Source organism: Coregonus clupeaformis, chromosome 21, assembly GCF_020615455.1.
Source record: "Coregonus clupeaformis isolate EN_2021a chromosome 21, ASM2061545v1, whole genome shotgun sequence".
NCBI classification, from domain to species: Eukaryota; Metazoa; Chordata; class Actinopteri; order Salmoniformes; family Salmonidae; genus Coregonus; species Coregonus clupeaformis.
Window position 1 is genome coordinate 30763284 of NC_059212.1, and position 18740 is coordinate 30782023.

The 18740-nt window shown below is 42.8% G+C and overlaps 1 protein-coding gene across 1 annotated transcript in view; it reads right to left on the reverse strand.

Moving 5' to 3' along the window:
* Positions 1 to 10890, reverse strand: part of LOC121535207 (BMP/retinoic acid-inducible neural-specific protein 3-like) — a 121259-nt gene extending 110369 nt beyond the window's left edge. The window contains exon 1 of the mRNA XM_041842033.1: positions 10228 to 10890. The gene's annotated coding sequence lies outside the window, so the exon portion shown is untranslated. The remainder of the gene's footprint in view (positions 1 to 10227) is intronic.
* Positions 10891 to 18740: the final 7850 nt, after the last annotated feature.

Below are 18740 nucleotides of genomic sequence, written 5' to 3' on the forward strand. Positions count from 1 at the left end.
CATTAGCAGGCCAGTCATAGTGTGTATTTTGTCAGGATGTATGGGCGTTAACAGATAGGCCTACCATCTGAAAATATAGCCTTCTCATACGCTCTTTGCCAGTTATTCAGGTAATCTTACCGTGCGCTCTGCCTTCTCTCCTTTCCTCGCAGCCTTGAGCACCTAGAACCAAGAACACTTCAATAGAACGAGGTTTTGATTAGTTGTCAGTGTTTTATCATCAGATGGACCCCTAGTGGTCGGGTAAGCGACCGCTTATGCAGTAGCAGTGCGTGGGTAAAATTATTGGGGAAGCCAAGCCCCCCGACCTACGTGTTGTGATAATTGCTATGTTTGCTCTATAACCTGTTAATTCATATGTCTTGCGACTGTGATATATAGGCCAAAAAGGCCATGACAATAAGAAGACACAGTGGCAGAATAAATTCAACCACAACTTTGTTTTACACAAAACCGGATAGCGACCTCTGTCCAGTGAAGTCCACAAAGCATATTGCATGTAACAGACAGTTACATGACCTACAGCATTGTCATGCAAGTTAATGTTTCCAATATTTTCCTCCACTATCCCAGCACCATTTCAACTTCAACACTTCAACATTATCAAATCACCTCTGCTTAGTCTAATACAGTAACAACTAAAAGATACTAAAAACTATTTAGTCCAATCAACGTAAGCTAAATATGATGTGGCTGTCCTTGGTTCTGATTTCTGTGTGCGCGTTCCTGCAAGTAGAAAAACATATTTACTCACCCTACTTGTAGAGAAACGCCAATGCCATCCTCTCTTTCCTGTTGACGAAACGGTCTATCACTCTGTCATACAGTACACGCTTTTATTTTTTGTTGTCCTAGGCTACCTGGCTAAAGTGCTTGCTTGCTAGCCTAACTTCCATTCAGGGGCAACGTTAGCTAGTTAACATTAGCCTTCTACATCTAGCTACATATTGAACTTTCATCTCAGGCTAGGGGCACAACAATATATGAATGAATGGTTGGATCAGAATTGCCGTTATAATCATTGGCCAGTACGGAGAATTAAGTAAAACCACCAGTCAAAATCCCTATCTCCATCCATGGTTAATTTAGGAAAGAGCCAATTTTAGCTAGATAGCTAGCTAGCCACCGGTAGACAACAACACAACAAGATGCAACAATTCAAGTTGTTTCTGTCAATGACTTATGCTCTCACTGCGATTTGATAGGAGTGACTCCAAAATCCAAGCTGGCTTCCCTTAACACTTTTTTTGGTGCTCCAGGACCATTCACAGTTGAGCTCGCTCAGTTTAACTCAACACTGATTGGCAATTGTTTTATCAAGGGAGGCCAACTGCTCGCTGGCTTCCCTTGCATTCAATGCTATGGGAGGCAACAATGTCATAGTCGTTTGGACCAGACAGCATCAGATTGATGGCCTACACGTACAGAGACAGAGGGGTGCTGTTTCGCTCACTCGGATGATTTCTTATTTTTTTCTTGGTCCATTTTTGGGGTAAGCCTGGCGTCACTTGGCATCCATGAATACACGCCACTGCGCTTATGTCGCTTATGCCTGGAGCCGGCTCTGCTTGAGAGCATCACACGTCTGGCTAAGCTTTGATTCAAGAGGGAAGAAATAGATAAGGAAGTGACAGTGATGACAATCTCTCTAATCCAATAGTGAAGCAAGGTCTAAGCATCGTGGACACAGGAGAAAAGATCATGAAGGACTGGAAAAAGCAGTCAGTATCAAGAAGTGAAAGGAAGAGCAAGAGCATATCTACTCTTCTCTCTCTGCACAATGTATAATTCATGAAAACAAAGTCCAAGTGTATATCCTCCAAAGATCTTCCTCACCTCACGTTCTGGAGGTGTAACACTGTACATTTCAATTTTCAATCCAGGATTTTGTTTACTTTGTGGTGCAGGGCTTATCTAAAACTGTGGGATATATTTTTATGTTTGTCTTATCCCTATATGAAATAAATTGATGACTGTACAATGCCATTTCAGCTAATGTTTATGCAAAAGTTGTCAAAGTGTACTGAAAAAGCTATCTGCAGGAAGTAATCTTAAATCGTTGGTACACCTCTCTGGCAGCCCAAGAGCAATTGTAAATTGAAAGTTGTCTCACCATGATGTGTAAGCCACAACCATGACAAAATGAATAAATCAATCCACATATTTCAATTATTGATACATAGGCCTATCTTATGTCATGAAGTCAGAAAGGGAAGTAATAGGAATAATATAATAAACAGTAATATACAGATCCAGCCTGTTGCGAGAAGTGTGTCCACACCACACAAAGTACAGTACAATCAGCAGTATTACCCATCCAAAATACTGTGGTCAGCTTTTCAGTAAAACAGCTCTATGCAGTACATAGGCCTTTATGGAATTAAAATGCAGTAAATATGAATTCTTTGCGACAGGTGTAATAAAAACTAGTGCCCAATCAAAGAGGTTTCTTGGCTCGGTATGAAATAATATATAAATCTACTTGTGTATAATGTGTTCTCTCACCCATTATAATTCACTACAAACTGTGTCATCAGTGATACAGTGCCTCACGAGGTATATTATACACAACACAGCATCTTATTTTAACTGCCAAATTTTCAAGCCTTCCCTTGGTACCAATGGATCAGGGAGATAGTGAAAACCATCCATCCTGCATCATTTTCACACCAACTGCCACTAGAGATTAAAAAGGGAAAGTGTTGGCTAAATAATATTCCTGATGGGAGATTTACAAAGCTGCCAAGTGCTACTCGTTGACCAACGAGGGCCACTTCTTTACTCTATCAGGGAACACTATGTATGAGTGAAATCTTTTCCCATCTGGTGTACTATCATTGGACCCAAGTGAAATGCCAGGGGCTTAGCTAACAACAGCCTTCCATCTTGATGTGTGGAGACCAATGGAGCACAGAGGGTTGATGCAGAACTCTTCCAATTCCTAATACCTAGAGCAGAGCAGCCGAATTCTCCAAACTCTCACTCAGTCAAATTGCGTGTGATAATGGATGACAATGGCCTGTCCCCTGCTTCAAATTGCAATGGGGAAAAGGACTGCACTTACAGAAAGAAGAACACAATAACCACATTCTGGCTAGGTCAAATAATAAAGATTCATTTTTGGACCTAGCATTCTGGTCCACATACTTTCAAGCATTTACTCAGAATTACTTACACAGTTCTTCATTATTATCTACTGGAAATCGTAACTAAATACAGTAAATTCCGCTTGGGACAGATCCTCCTCACTGGCTTGGACAATCAATATCAAGTCATCCCTTTTTTGGGGGGGTTGAGGCACAGAGGGCACAAGTTTAATCTGTGTGCCAGCAGACCCTGCTGCCAAGTGTAAAGGCTTACAGCTTGTGGTCTCTGATGGCTGGCCTCCTCTCTGCGCTCAATTAAAATGCAGTGAAAGAAGCCTGCTGTTGGGGCTGATTGGTGGAACCTCCACCTGTGCCCAGCTGCAGCATGAATCAACTGTATCCCGTTTGCCGCCTAAGGCTGTGCCCCAAATGACACCATACTCCCTATATAGTGCACTACTTTTGACAAGGGCCCATAGGACTCTGGTCAAAAGTAGGGCAGTATGTAGGGAACAGGGTGCCATTTGGGATGCAACCCTGCTCGCTGCATGGTCTCCTTTGATCCTTGACTCCAATAAATCACTTTTCACCAGACCCTTGAATCAAATCAAATCAAATGTTATTTGTCACACGCGCCGAATACAACAGGGGTAGACCTTTCCGTTAAATGCTTACTTACAAGCCCTTAACCAACAATGCAGTTTTAAGATAATTGAGTTAAGAAAATATTTACAAAATAAACTAAAGCAAAAAAAAAAATCTAAATTAAAAAGTAACACAATAAAATAACAATAATGAGGCTATATACAGGGGGTACCGGTACCGAGTCAATGTGCGGGGGTACAGGTTAGTTGATGTGACCAGGATAATCTGGAGTTTCCATGTTTTCATAATTGATTTCATGGTGAACCTCACCATTAAACATTAAAGGCTGACAAAAAATGTTTTGGGTGGTAGTTAAACAGTTTTTTTTTCAGGAGGACACTACAGTATCTCTATCAGCAGTGTTTTCTGTTTACAGTATAGACATCTTTTCTTTCCTCCAACAGCAGAGGTTCTACTAGGACCCACTAAAACTACACTGTAAACCCCAATGTGCTGTCATTACTCAAAACTTTTGAGGAAACCCGTTGCACTTAATATATCTGAGTACAGTTACTTAAATAGATTTTGTAGTCATTACTCAAACCGATAGTCACTGTGACCCTGTAGGGGGTCCATTTTGAGTAACGCCCCCACTAAGCCACGCCTCCAATATAATTTCCCACTGTGACTTGCCTTTGAGTGAATTGTAGAGTTACCACCCATGACTATTTGTTAGTGACAGAGACCTGGTTGTTGAATTATTTCATTCTTAGTCCTGTGGCCTTCACCAAGTGAGTTCCTAGTTGAATGTTATCATTATAATTAAACTCTTTATGACAATACATTACATATCTCATAAGACTTTGTTTTGAGGCCTAGCTTTACCCTAATACAGTGGCCTGAAACTCATGGTTTACAGGCCACATCAGGCCTGCAAGAAGGGTTGCATAATTCCCGTAACTTTCCCAAAATTCCCAGATTTTCAGAAAATCCTGGTTGAAGGATTTCCAAGAATCTTCCATCTGGGATTTCTGGAAAATCTGGGAAATGTACCAGAATTTTGCAACCCTACCTGCAAGGCACATTATGCTGGCTTGCAAAGTCATGTGTAATGCCTATTGGAATCCAGTCAGAGTTAAGATATCCAACAGTTGACATTTTCATTCACCCGCAACCTGAATTCATAATGACCGCCAGGGTTAGGAACAGTGTGAGGACACTACTTAAGCCATTTAAACTGGAACAACCATTTCAGTAACAGGTGCAAAAATCAAATTAAATGATTGGATTAGTTTAGAAAAATGTAAGTTATGTATCTTTATGTAGCATAAGATTAATCAATCAATCACTCAATGTACATGCAAAAACATTCACAACCATTGCAAAAATTCTACCTGCAGTAAAGCATGCTGGGAAAAAAGTTAATTTGTTATCATAACTTTTAAAAAATAGAGTTAATGTGATTTCTCATTAGTTTTGAGTCAGTACCACATACACATTTGAAGTAATAATTACTTTTCGTTGTCTTTAAGTTCAACTAGAAGTATTTTAGTTTAAAATGTTGTGGGGTTTAAAGTGGCTAAGGATCTATACATCATACCACAACTACTGTATTTGTTGATGTAAAAAAAAATATTGGGTCATGTACTGTGAAAATGTTACTGCTGGTTGCAGTAACATTGAGAACTTTTCCTTTCTATTTTGTAATTCATAATAAGAAGAGAAAACTTTGCAAAACAAGGGGTTTGACTTATTAAAGGATGGGGGACTACCATGATCACATGATCAAAGGTCTTCAACATCATCTCCCATTATGTACTGCTTTATTACATAATCTAGACACAAGTTCATGTCCTTTGTTATCACACTCTAATTTAGCTATTATTGGTACTACCCATTTCCACATGCATGAAAACTCCTCTGGTTGTTGACTGCTGAAGTGTGTTTAATGAGTGCACCCATTATAAGAATATAAATATGAATTCAGAGATGAATTCTGTGAGTAAATGGATGAACCATACTGAACCATACTGTAACTTGACTTTATGCAGTTCAGTCACCTTGACTGGCTATTCTTGTCATGGGGCTAAGGTGCTTAGTCTCTTCAGTGACCCTGAAACATGCTATGTACAGTGGGGGAAAAAAGTATTTAGTCAGCCACCAATTGTGCAAGTTCTCCCACTTAAAAAGATGAGAGAGGCCTGTAATTTTCATCATAGGTACACGTCAACTATGACAGACAAATTGAGATTTTTTTTCTCCAGAAAATCACATTGTAGGATTTTTTATGAATTTATTTGCAAATTATGGTGGTAAATAAGTATTTGGTCACCTACAAACAAGCAAGATTTCTGGCTCTCACAGACCTGTAACTTCTTCTTTAAGAGGCTCCTCTGTCCTCCACTCGTTACCTATATTAATGGCACCTGTTTGAACTTGTTATCAGTATAAAAGACACCTGTCCACAACCTCAAACAGTCACACTCCAAACTCCACTATGGCCAAGACCAAAGACCTGTCAAGGGACACCAGAAACAAAATTGTAGACCTGCACCAGGCTGGGAAGACTGAATCTGCAATAGGTAAGCAGCTTGGTTTGAAGAAATCAACTGTGGGAGCAATTATTAGGAAATGAAAGACATACAAGACCACTGATAATCTCCCTCGATCTGGGGCTCCACGCAAGATCTCACCCCGTGGGGTCAAAATGATCAAAATGATGAACGGTGAGCAAAAATCCCAGAACCACACGGGGGGACCTAGTGAATGACCTGCAGAGAGCTGGGACCAAAGTAACAAAGCCTACCATCAGTAACACACTACGCCACCAGGGACTCAAATCCTGCAGTGCCAGACGTGTCCCCCTGCTTAAGCCAGTACATGTCCAGGCCCGTCTGAAGTTTGCTAGAGTGCATTTGGATGATCCAGAAGAGGATTGGGAGAATGTCATATGGTCAGATGAAACCAAAATATAACTTTTTGGTAAAAACTCAACTCGTCGTGTTTGGAGGACAAAGAATGCTGAGTTGCATCCAAAGAACACCATACCTACTGTGAAGCATGGGGGTGGAAACATCATGCTTTGGGGCTGTTTTTCTGCAAAGGGACCAGGACGACTGATCCGTGTAAAGGAAAGAATGAATGGGGCCATGTATCGTGAGATTTTGAGTGAAAACCTCCTTCCATCAGCAAGGGCATTGAAGATGAAACGTGGCTGGGTCTTTCAGCATGACAATGATCCCAAACACACCGCCAGGGCAACAAAGGAGTGGCTTCGTAAGAAGCATTTCAAGGTCCTGGAGTGGCCTAGCCAGTCTCCAGATCTCAACCCCATAGAAAATCTTTGGAGGGAGTTGAAAGTCCGTGTTGCCCAGCGACAGCCCCAAAACATCACTGCTCTAGAGGAGATCTGCATGGAGGAATGGGCCAAAATACCAGCAACAGTGTGTGAAAACCTTGTGAAGACTTAAAGAAAACGTTTGACCTGTGTCATTGCCAACAAAGGGTATATAACAAAGTATTGAGAAACTTTTGTTATTGACCAAATACGTATTTTCCACCATAATTTGCAAATAAATTCATTAAAAATCCTACAATGTGATTTTCTGGATTTTTTTTCTCATTTTGTCTGTCATAGTTGCCGTGTACCTATGATGAAAATTACAGGCCTCTCTCATCTTTTTAAGTGGGAGAACTTGCACAATTGGTGGCTGACTAAATACTTTTTTCCCCACTCTATATAGCATATTGTGCATCCAGACCAGACTCGCTATTATTCCAGCCTGCTGTCATGACTCAGTGGCTGCGTCTCAAATGGCACCTTATTCTCTACATAGTGCAATGCTTTCGACCAGGGTCCATAGAGCTGTGGTCAAAAGTAGTGCACTATGTTGTAGGGAATAGGGTGCCATTTGGATGCAGTCGGGTGCTCTATTGAGGAGCCTCACCTACGAAAGTCAACCATTGGGTGTATGTTCCAACACACGTTTTAACACAGACAAGTTGTCGGCCCAATTACAAAGGGATCCTTTATAAGTAGCCTGTGTTATAGAGTGCTGATTAATTTCCTTTTCCTTTTCCCCCCAAAACTGTCCATTGTTTCACTCTTGTTTGGGTTTTTTTAATTTTATTTTTCAAGGACTAGACAGAATATGCAGTGCTACATTCATTGCAGATTCCAGTCCTTGAAAATTTCAGCCTGGCATTGTTTTTGTCTTGAGTGCTTTAATAATTAATCAACATTGATTGATCGAGATCAAAAGCCTGTCAGCCATTTTCACCCTCAAATGATTAAAACACACATTAGTTCTTTCTTTCTTTCTTTCACTGCAAACTGTTTTTCTCTTTGGGAAAAAAAATCATATATATTCTACTCTAGAGTCCTCAGCTCTGAAGTTAGATTGACATGCATGCTTTCTACACTGCATGCATGAGTAAGTTAAACAAAATAAAGATTGAAAAATGCCTCATCAATGAATAAATTAGCATGCTTAACTGTAAATCCAGCTGTGCTAGGCTACTCTGCATGTACTGTACTAAACCTGACTACTGATTAAAAGTTCATACACACTGTACATTTTGGAGCACTAGGATACACTTTTAAAACCTGCAGGCTCATGCACATGCACACTACCACTACATTTCATGTTATCCCATCTAATCACATACAGAACTGTAGTTAGATAACTTGCTTCATGGTTCACCAAAGTGCTGCAAGTAAAAAAACAATAAACTGGGTCAAGATAGTACAAATGGTACATTTCTGCAGCATAACCTGTATGGCTTATGGGATTAAATATCCCCTGACAGTAACAGTGAAAATCAATGGATGGTTTGGATGTCAAGTCAAATTAACCTCTGCTGTGATGCTGTTCAATAATGAGATCAATGCTTTTACTTATAAACATTACACACATCCTGCTCTAAAAGTCTCTAAGAGAGTTCAACCATGCAGTAAACATGCTTCAGACTGCATATTTAAAAAAAATTGTGAGCTCAAGAATAGCTTACTGCTGGAGGCAGATCATCTAAAATAATGTGTTGTACTCTGCTCCCTCTGTAGGTGAGAAACAGCAGTAAAACTGTCTGGAACCTGCCTCTCCCTTCCCAACTGTTGGAAGAACGAGGGCGGTGAGCAACCGAAAGTCTATCTCTCTCCACAGGGAATTTAAAAAAGCTGACTAGTTGTTGCTGCTTACTGGATGGAGCGAGCCCCTGATATTTATGTACATTTGATGTCCAATAAAAGCAGGATGGAAATAGAGGACAAGAGCCACAACCTCCCTCAGAGACGCATTGTAGTAAAGAAACAATGAATCTTATTCTAGTCCATTTTGTCATTTTGATCACACTGTATATTTATGTTCTCTCTCTCCCACCTCTTTCTTTGTAAAGTCAAAGTCAAGGGAGACAGACTTATTTCATCACTGTTTACAGATACTTATACCAAACACTAGGAAACCAACGGCTTAGTCTTAAAAAATACACAGACGCAGCTTACACATTTCCCTCAACGGATTAGATAAAAAGAAAGCTGCTTTATATTTGGTGGAAAATGGCATTAAATACCCCCTCCTCCGATTGAAATGTCAGCATGATTCTAGTCTGCCACAATCACATTGTGAAAAGAGGATTCATGAACATATGTGAAACAATAGACTGATTGCTCATACTAGTGCCCACTTCTTCCCTGCTACTGTGGTAGTGCTGCCTGTGGCCTTTTATCGAGCACAAATACTTGAGACACATGGCCATAACTAGGAGGAAGTACTGTCCTACACACTGCCTCATCCTTTCCTTCCACCAAGCCCAGGCAGAAATCCAAGTTTCACACGGTGAGGAGGCAAACCCATGCATGAACAACAAAGGTTGTGGGGTGGTTCTGTTTAATCTCTCAAGCTTTTTTGCTATTTTTTTTTGTGACTGGCTGAAAATGTTTCACATGGCCAGAAAGTGCAAAGCACTGGCTAGCATCTCAAGTTTTAATGATGTTGCAGTGATCTCTTGAATCCCCCCCTCCCCTCCTCTGCTCAAGCTCCAATGTACCCTAGGGCTCATGCAGGGTGAGCTCTGGACTGAGTAAGCCTAGTTGGAGATGCTTACGAACTGAATGCAAATTCACTGAGGAGCATGTATAAAACATTATATTCACAAATCATATAGTAGCCTATACACATCAAACGTCTTCCTGTATCACAGTCTACAAGGGACACCCCCATTAAATAAGAACTGTTAAAATGACAAACAAAAACGGGACACAAATAATACAAGCCAATAATTCAGCATCATAACACCACAGTAATCATTTAAGAAGATAATTTAAATGTAAACTAACCAAACGTCTGAAGTTTAAAAATGACAGGTTGATAATGAATGTACAACCTCTTTGGATGAAAACACAATCAGACTACTAACTCAACCCAACATTATAAACAATACAAAAAAATACACAGAGGCACATGCCGGGTCACTGTGCAAATAGTAATGCCAATGCTCAGGCACTCTAATGCACAGTACAAATTATTATAGGAGCAAGGCAAGCAACAGCATATCTCACCCAGAATGTAAAGTCCTGCTGTTTCCCTCGTTGTGCGTGTATCCTACCAGCTAGTGAAGGTTGTCAGGATGCTTACAGTCTTCAGCCAAACTGGTGGAATGCAGCCAGCAGCCAACCGACAGCCTCCAGTCCCTTTTTCACTTGCAGCTTCCCAAAGGCAAGTTACAGAGTCACTTACTATAGGATAATCCAGGTATTGTCCTCTCACTTCTATAGCCAAGTCAGTAAACGTTGGTTGCAAGTTGGGGTCCAAAGGTGCCCCTATAATAATGTCAAGTGTATATTCAGCTTGAGATAATCAGCTGAGACCAAAAATAGTCAAAAACAAACAAAACTTCATTCAAAACTAAGCATACATCTTGAAGTGATTTCAGAAATAGGAAAAAGTAAAAGGTGCCAGTGTCCCCCGTGCCTCCAGGTCATAATGATAAGATATGGTGGAGCAGTCAGGAGAAGCGGAATAAAATCCACACAAAATATCACTCTTCCCTTTTAGGCAACTCTCCCTTCAATAAAGAGCCTGCACCTGCTACCAAAGCAGAGACATCCAATTTGCATATTTTTCTGTGAGCCACACAGCTAAGCCTCAACTGCCCCTGCTACCGTCATCACTCACTGTCAAGCCCAGCACATCAGTTGAGCCCTGGACTGAGGAGTGCTGCTGCTCAGAGTCGGAAAGCATCTCTTTCTTTTCATCAAGGTCTGTCAGACTGACTCTTGTCGCCACGCCTCCTTGCCCTTGATTGGCTGAGCTGAGAACAGAGGAAAGGGAGGAGGTGAAAATGCTATGTGGAGGGAAGGAGAGGGAGATGAGAAGAGAGGAGAGCGAGATAGAGATAGAGGGAGAGTGGGGAGTTGGTTGGTTGGCTGGGGGTTGGGGAAGCAGAGGAGAGGAAAGCCTGAAGGGACAGCCTGGCTAATGAAAGAGAAATGCTTCTCCCAATGCTTTAGTCAAATGTATCTGTTACAAATGTGTTGTGACTCCTGGCAAACTGAATTCATACTGAAGTCCCTAGTTTCTGAAGGGAGATACTGTACATCTCCCTCTTTAAGCAATAAATCTGAAAAGTCAAATCTTGTCAGCCAAGAGCCCCCTGTTACTTTGACGGATCACCGGTTGAAGACGCAAAAGTGCATGTTGAGTATTCCAGTTTCCCAGCTCCCAGGCATAGAGTAGTGTGCTAGTGTAATCAGAGAGAATTAGGTGTTCGGAGGCAACTGCAGTTCAACAACAGATGAAAAACTACATCATGTCAGCTTTGGGGAGATGGTTTGACTAAATTATTATAGGAGACAAAAGTAAGATTCTATTTCAACAGCCCAATATAGACGGTGTTGGATCAGTGCTGCTTTGGAAATTAACACCAATAAAAGGCCACTCTAAAATGTGCGGTTTTGTCACACAACACAATGCCACAGATGTCTCAAGTTTTGAGGGAGCATGCAATTGGCATGCTGACTGTAGGAATGTCCACCAGAGCTGTTGCCAGAGAGTTGAATGTAAAATTCTCTACAATAAGCCGCCTCCAACGTCGTTTTAGAGAATTTGGCACTACGTCCAACCGGCCTCAACACCACAGACCATGTGTAACCACGCCAGCCCAGGACCTCCATATCCGGCTTCTTCACCTCGTCTGAGACCAGCCACCCGGACAGCTGTTGAAACTGTGGATTTGCACAACTGAATAATTTCTGTACAAACTGTCAGAAACCGTCTCAGGGAAGCTAATCTGCGTGCTCGTCATCCTCACCAGGGTCTTGACCTGACTGCAGTTCGGCGTCGTAACCGACTTCAGTGGGCAAATGCTCACCTTCGATGGCCACTGGCACGCTGGAGAAGTGTGCTCTTCACGGATGAATCCCGGTTTCAACTTTACCGGGCAGAAGGCAGACAATGTGTATGGCATCGTGTGGGCAAGCGGTTTGCTGATGTTAACGTTGTGAACAGAGTGCCCCATGGTGGCGGTGGGGTTATGGTATGTGAATGCACAGAGATACCGTGACGAGATCCTGAGGCCCATTGTCGTGCCATTCATCCGCTGCCATCACCTCATGTTTCAGCATGATAATGCACAGCCCCATGTCGCAAGGACATGTACACAATTCATGGAAGCTGAAAATGTCCCAGTTCTTCCATGGCCTGCATACTCACCAGACATGTTTGGGATGCTCTAGATCGACGTGTACGACACCATGTTCCAGTTCCCGCCAATATACAGCAACCTCGCACAGCCATTGAAGAGGAGTGGGACAACATTCCACAGGCCACAATCAACAGCCTGATCAACTCTATGCAAAGGAGATGTGTCGCGCTGCATGAGGCAAATGTTGGTCATACCAGATACTGGCTGGTTTTCTGATCCACGCCCCTACCATTTTTTTAAAAAGGTATCTGTAACCAACAGATGCATATCTGTATTCCCAGTCATGTGAAAGCCATAGATTTTTGATTTCAATTGACTGGTTTCCTTATATGAACTGTAACTCAGTAAAATCATTGAAATTGTTGCATGTTGCGTTTATATTTTTGTGCAGTGAAGTTATGACAGCCGAATAATAGTCATGTTTTATATGATATCCCCCATTCTCTGATCATCTTGGCTCTAGATATATTTTTTCAGAATATTTTTTAGAATGTCAATTGTCTTTCCTTCTTGGCCTTGATAAAATAAGCTCAAACTCAGTTTGGGCTTGGAGCATTTCTGTTGTATTTTTGTTACATATGTATGTCTCCACCTCCTTGCATAGCAATATATTTTTTTTACTTTAATGTTGCCCTGAACTGTCTGTACTAGTTTTCTAAATGTGTGATATTTCACATTAAAGTGTTATGAGTCCCATAAGCCATAGTCATTTCAATTAACATAAATAAAGTTATTTTTATTAAACTTATGAATTTACTCGATAAAAATAACACGGTAAGGGTGGCTGTATGGCTATTTACTCGAATAGATAATGTAACAAATACAACAAGCTTGTGTGAACGCCCACAGCTCCTTGGTCTCTCGCCCTCCCAATGTCATGGCAATAAGACAAAGACAATTAAGGTGTAAATATGTCCACAACATCTCAGAGGGAGTTGGGTAATGACATTTTCTACCCTCATTTGGCTAATTCCCAAGTCACCCTCAAATTAGAAACCTTAATGACAACCAATAAGCCACAGATGGTCAAACTCTAGGGTACACAAGCCTTCTGATCTTTGTGCTTCTTGTGGCATCATTTTACATGCCAACTATACATTACCTTGCCAGATGCTTTTGGCCCAAGGGGGTGATCATGCCCATAACTAGAAGGTCAGGCCTTTGTGGTGCATTTAAGGGAGTTCTTGCCCACCTCTACACTTTGAGTGTGCGCCGCTTAGAGACTCAGGTAATCTATACTGGGAGGCCATGTGGCAGATGTATCCTACTGCAATTCATCCTCTGAAGTTGACATATAAAAAATTCCAAAGGTACAATCTCTTGAGAGGAAGCTGACGAGCTTCCATTTTGAATGTGGACACTGTTTAAAGGGCTAGTCGGCTCACATTTGGTAATTTGATTTTAGCAGTCATTTATGGGCCAGGAATTAAAACAAGAAGACTTGGACAGCGACGGGTGAGGTTGTGTCTCTCTCTGGCGGGAGGTAAGCTTGGCTCATATGGTGTCGAGTAAAGATTAAACCTTGTATTTAGATTGTAGGTAGGTAGGTATTGTAGTTAGGTATTGTATGTAGGTTATCTAGGTAGTTATTGTAGGTAATTATTGTAGGTCAGTATTGTATTCACTGAGCCCGGTGAAGCACGAGTCTAGCTAACTCACTACCTGGACCAATAAAGCTAGCTAGCTAGCGGGTAGCTACTGGTAACTATTAGCAACTGTGGATAGTTGTTTCCAATGTTATTCCACGCTTAAGAGTACCTGTAATTATGCCAGCTAGCTACCTACCATTCAGCTGTTTTTCTAACCTCATTATCTGAAGCGTTAACTTTAGGTACAGTGAGGGAAAAAAGTATTTGATCCCCTGCTGATTTTGTACGTTTGCCCACTGACAAAGAAATGATCAGTCTATAATTTTAATGGTAGGTTTATTTGAACAGTGAGAGACAGAATAACAACAAAAAATCCCCCAAAACACAAGTCAAAAATGTTATAAATTGATTTCCATTTTAATGAGGGAAATAAGTATTTGACCCCCTCTCAATCAGAAAGATTTCTGGCTCCCAGGTGTCTTTTTTACAGGTAACGAGCTAAGATTAGGAGCACACACTTAAAGGGAGTGCTCCTAATCTCAGCTTGTTACCTGTATAAAAGACACCTGTACACAGAAGCAATCAATCAATCAGATTCCAAACTCTCCACCATGGCCAAGTCCAAAGATCTCTCCAAGGATGTCAGGGACAAGATTGTAGACCTACACAAGGCTGGAATGGGCTACAAGACCATCGCCAAGCAGCTTGGTGAGAAGGTGACAACAGTTGGTGTGATTATTCGCAAATGGAAGAAACACAAAATAACTGTCAATCTCCCTTGGCCTGGGGCTCAATGCAAGATTTCACCTCGTAGAGTTGCAATGATCATGAGAACGGTGAGGAATCAGCCCAGAACTACACGGGAGGATCTTGTCAATGATCTCAAGGCAGCTGGGACCATAGTCACCAAGAAAACAATTGGTAACACACTACGCCGTGAAGGACTGAAATCCTGCAGTGCCCGCAAGGTCCCCCTGCTCAAGAAAGCACATATACAGGGCCGTCTGAAGTTTGCCAATGAACACCTGAATGATTCAGAGGAGAACTGGGTGAAAGTGTTGTGGTCAGATGAGACCAAAATCGAGCTCTTTGGCATCAACTCAACTCGCCGTGTTTGGAGGAGGAGGAATGCTGCCTATGACCCCAAGAACACCATCCCCACCGTCAAACATGGAGGTGGAACCATTATGCTTTAGGGGTGTTTTTCTGCTAAGGGGACAGGACAACTTCACCGCATCAAAGGGACGATGGACGGGGCCATGTACCGTCAAATCTTGGGTGAGAACCTCCTTCCCTCAGGCAGGGCCTTGAAAATGGGTCATGGATGGGTATTCCAGCATGACAATGACCCAAAACACATGGCCAAAGCAACAAAGGAGTGGCTGAAGAAGAAGCACATTAAGGTTCTGGAGTGGCCTAGCCAGGCTCCAGACCTTAATCCCATAGAAAATCTGTGGAGGGAGCTGAAGGTTCGAGTTGCCAAACGTCAGCCTCGAAACCTTAATGACTTGGAGAAGATCTGCAAAGAGGAGTGGAACAAAATGCCTCCTGAGATGTGTGCAAACCTGGTGGCCAACTACAAGAAACGTCTGACTTCTGTGATTGCCAACAAGGGTTTTGCCACCAAGTACTAAGTCATGTTTTGCAGAGGGGTCAAATACTTATTTCCCTCATTAAAATTCAAATCAATTTATTACATTTTTGACATGCGTTTTTGTAGATTTTTTTTTTGTTATTCTGTCTCTCACTGTTCAAATAAACCTACCATTAAAATTATAGACTGATCATGTCTTTGTCAGTGGGCAAACGTACAAAATCAGCAGGGGATCAAATACTTGTTTCCCTCACTGTAGTTAGTAGCTACTGTACTCGAAATGTAGCTACCTGGATAGCTAAATAAACAATAGCTGGAACGACCTAGCATTAATATTTGGAGACACTTTCTCTCCGTTGGGACAGATGCGAACTGGCTGAATCGATTCAGTGGCTAGCTTTGCACTTAACTGGCTAACAGTAGCTACTATGGGTAAGCTATAACCTACATTTATTTTTGTTTTGTTTTTACATACTGGTAACCAGAGTCGTTCAAGGGAATTTGGGACATGGGTGACTAGCTAACGTTAGCTTGGCTCTCTGTGTGTTCGTGCCGTGGGAGGAGGGGTTAGTTCGTTGGCAGAGAGCAATGGCTAGCTAGTATGCTAACTATTCTAGCTAACTAACTGGCTGAATAAGTTGACGACGTACTCACTCAAACTGTCAAAACTACCCCAAAACTTTACACAACGTTAGACACAGACACAAATGATCTGCTTGGTATGTTAACACACTGGTGGTTTGTTGTAACCGAGTATTGGTGCTAAACCGTGTTATTGGAGGCTGGCATGCTAGTTGGCTTTGGCGTCATATGATTCGGTGTACCAAGTTAGCTAGCTGAATAAACTAAGTTAGAGTCTATTCCTAGAAACAATGAACCGCTGTAGTTTACAACAATTCTAATTTCTAAAGTGGAAGTTGGGAGAGTTATATTTGAGTGTTTCAGTGAAACGTAAGTGAGGGAGGCCCCGCTCTCTCGCTTTCCCAGATGTTTAGTTCATTTCCTTCCGATCTCCTTTGCATTATTGTAGCCTTTCTCTGTAGCCTGTCAACTATGTGTTTGTCTATCCCTGTTCTCTCCTCTCTGCACAGGCCATACAAACGCATCACACCACGTGGCTGTTGCCACTCTAATCTGGTGGTCCCTGCGCGCACGACCCACGTGGAGTTCCAGGTCTCTGGCAGCCTCTGGAACTGCCGTTCTGCGGCCAACAAGGCAGAGTTCATCTCAGCCTATGCTACCCTCCAGTCCCTCGACTTCTTGGTGCTGACGGAAACATGGATTACCACAGAAAACACTGCTACTCCTACTGCTCTTTCCTCGTCTAACCATGTGTTCTCACATACCCCGAGAGCATCTGGTCAGTGCGGCGGTGGCACAGGAATCCTCATCTCTCCAAAGTGGACATTCTCTCTTTTTCCCCTGACCCATCTGTCTATCTCCTCATTTGAATTCCATGCTGTCACAGTCACTAGTCCATTCAAGCTTAACATCCTTGTCATTTATCGCCCTCCTGATTCCCTTGGAGAGTTCATCAATGAGCTTGACGCCTTGATAAGTTCCTTTCCTGAGGATGGATCACAACCTCACAGTTCTGAGTGACTTTAACCTCCCTAAGTCTGCCTTTGACTAATTTATCTCTGCCTTCTTCTTTCCACTCCTTTCCTATTTTGACCTCACCCTCTCACCGTCCCCCCCTACTCACAAGGCTGGCGATACGCTTGACCTCATCTTTACTAGATGCTGTTCTTCTACTAATCTCACTGCAACTCCCCTCCAAGTCTCCAACCACTACTTTGTATCCTTTTCTCTCTCGCTCTCCTCCAACACTACTCACTCTGCCCCTACTCAGATGGTAATGTGCCGTCGCAACCTTCGCTCTCTCTCTCCCGCTACTCTCTCCTCTTCCATCCTATCATCTCTTCCCTCTGCTAAATCCTTCTCCCTCCGATCTCCTGATTCTGCCTCCTCAACCCTCCTCTCCTCCCTTTCTTCATCTTTTGACTCTCTATGTCCCCTATCCTCCCGGCCAGCTCGGTCCTCCCCTCCTGCGCCGTGGCTTGACGACTCATTGCGAGCTCACAGAAGAGGGCTCCGGGCAGCTGAGCGGAAATGGAGGAAAACTAGACTCCCTGCGGACCTGTCATCTTTTCACTCCCTCCTCTCTACATTCTCTTCCTCTGTTTCCGCTGCTAAAGCCACTTTCTACCACTCTAAATTTCAAGCCTCTGCCTCTAACCCTAGGAAGCTCTTTGCCACCTTCTCCACCTGCTGAATCCTCCTCCTCCTCCCCCTCCCTCCTCCCTCTCTGTGGATGACTTCGTCAACCATTTTGAAAAGAAGGTTGACGACATCCGATCCTCATTTATTAAGTCAAATGACACCGCTGGACCTGCTCACACTGCCCTACCCTATGCTTTGACTTCTTTCTCCCCTCTCTCTCCAGATGAAATCTTGCGACTTGTGACGGCCGGCCGCCCAACAACCTGCCGGCTTGACCCTATCCCCTCCTCTCTTCTCCAGACCATTTCCGGAGACCTTCTCCCTTACCTCACCTCGCTCATCAACTCATCCTTGACCGCTGGCCATGTCCCTTCCGTCTTCAAGAGAGCGAGAGTTGCACCCCTTCTCAAAAAACCTACACTCGATCCCTCCGATGTCAACAACTACAGACCAGTATCCCTTCTTTCTTTTCTCTCCAAAACTCTTGAGCGTGCCGTCTCTAGCCAACTCTCCTGCTATCTCTCTCAGAATGACCTTCTTGATCCAAACCAGTCAGGTTTCAAAACTGGTCATTCAACTGAGACTGCTCTTCTCTGTGTCACAGAGGCTCTCAGCACTGCTAAAGCTAACTCTCTCTCCTCTGCTCTTATCCTTCTAGACCTATCCGCTGCCTTTGATACTGTGAACCATCAGATCCTCCTCTCCACCCTCTCCGAGTTGGGCATCTCCGGCGCTGCTCACTCATGGATTGCGTCCTACCTGACAGGTCGCTCCTACCAGGTGGCGTGGCGTGAATCTGTCTCCGCACCAAGTGCTTTCACCACTGGTATCCCCTAGGGCTCAGTTCTAGGCCCTCTCCTATTCTCTCTATACACCAAGTCACTTGGCTCTGTCATATCCTCACATGGTCTCTCCTATCATTGCTACGCAGACGACACACAATTAATTTTCTCCTTTCCCCCT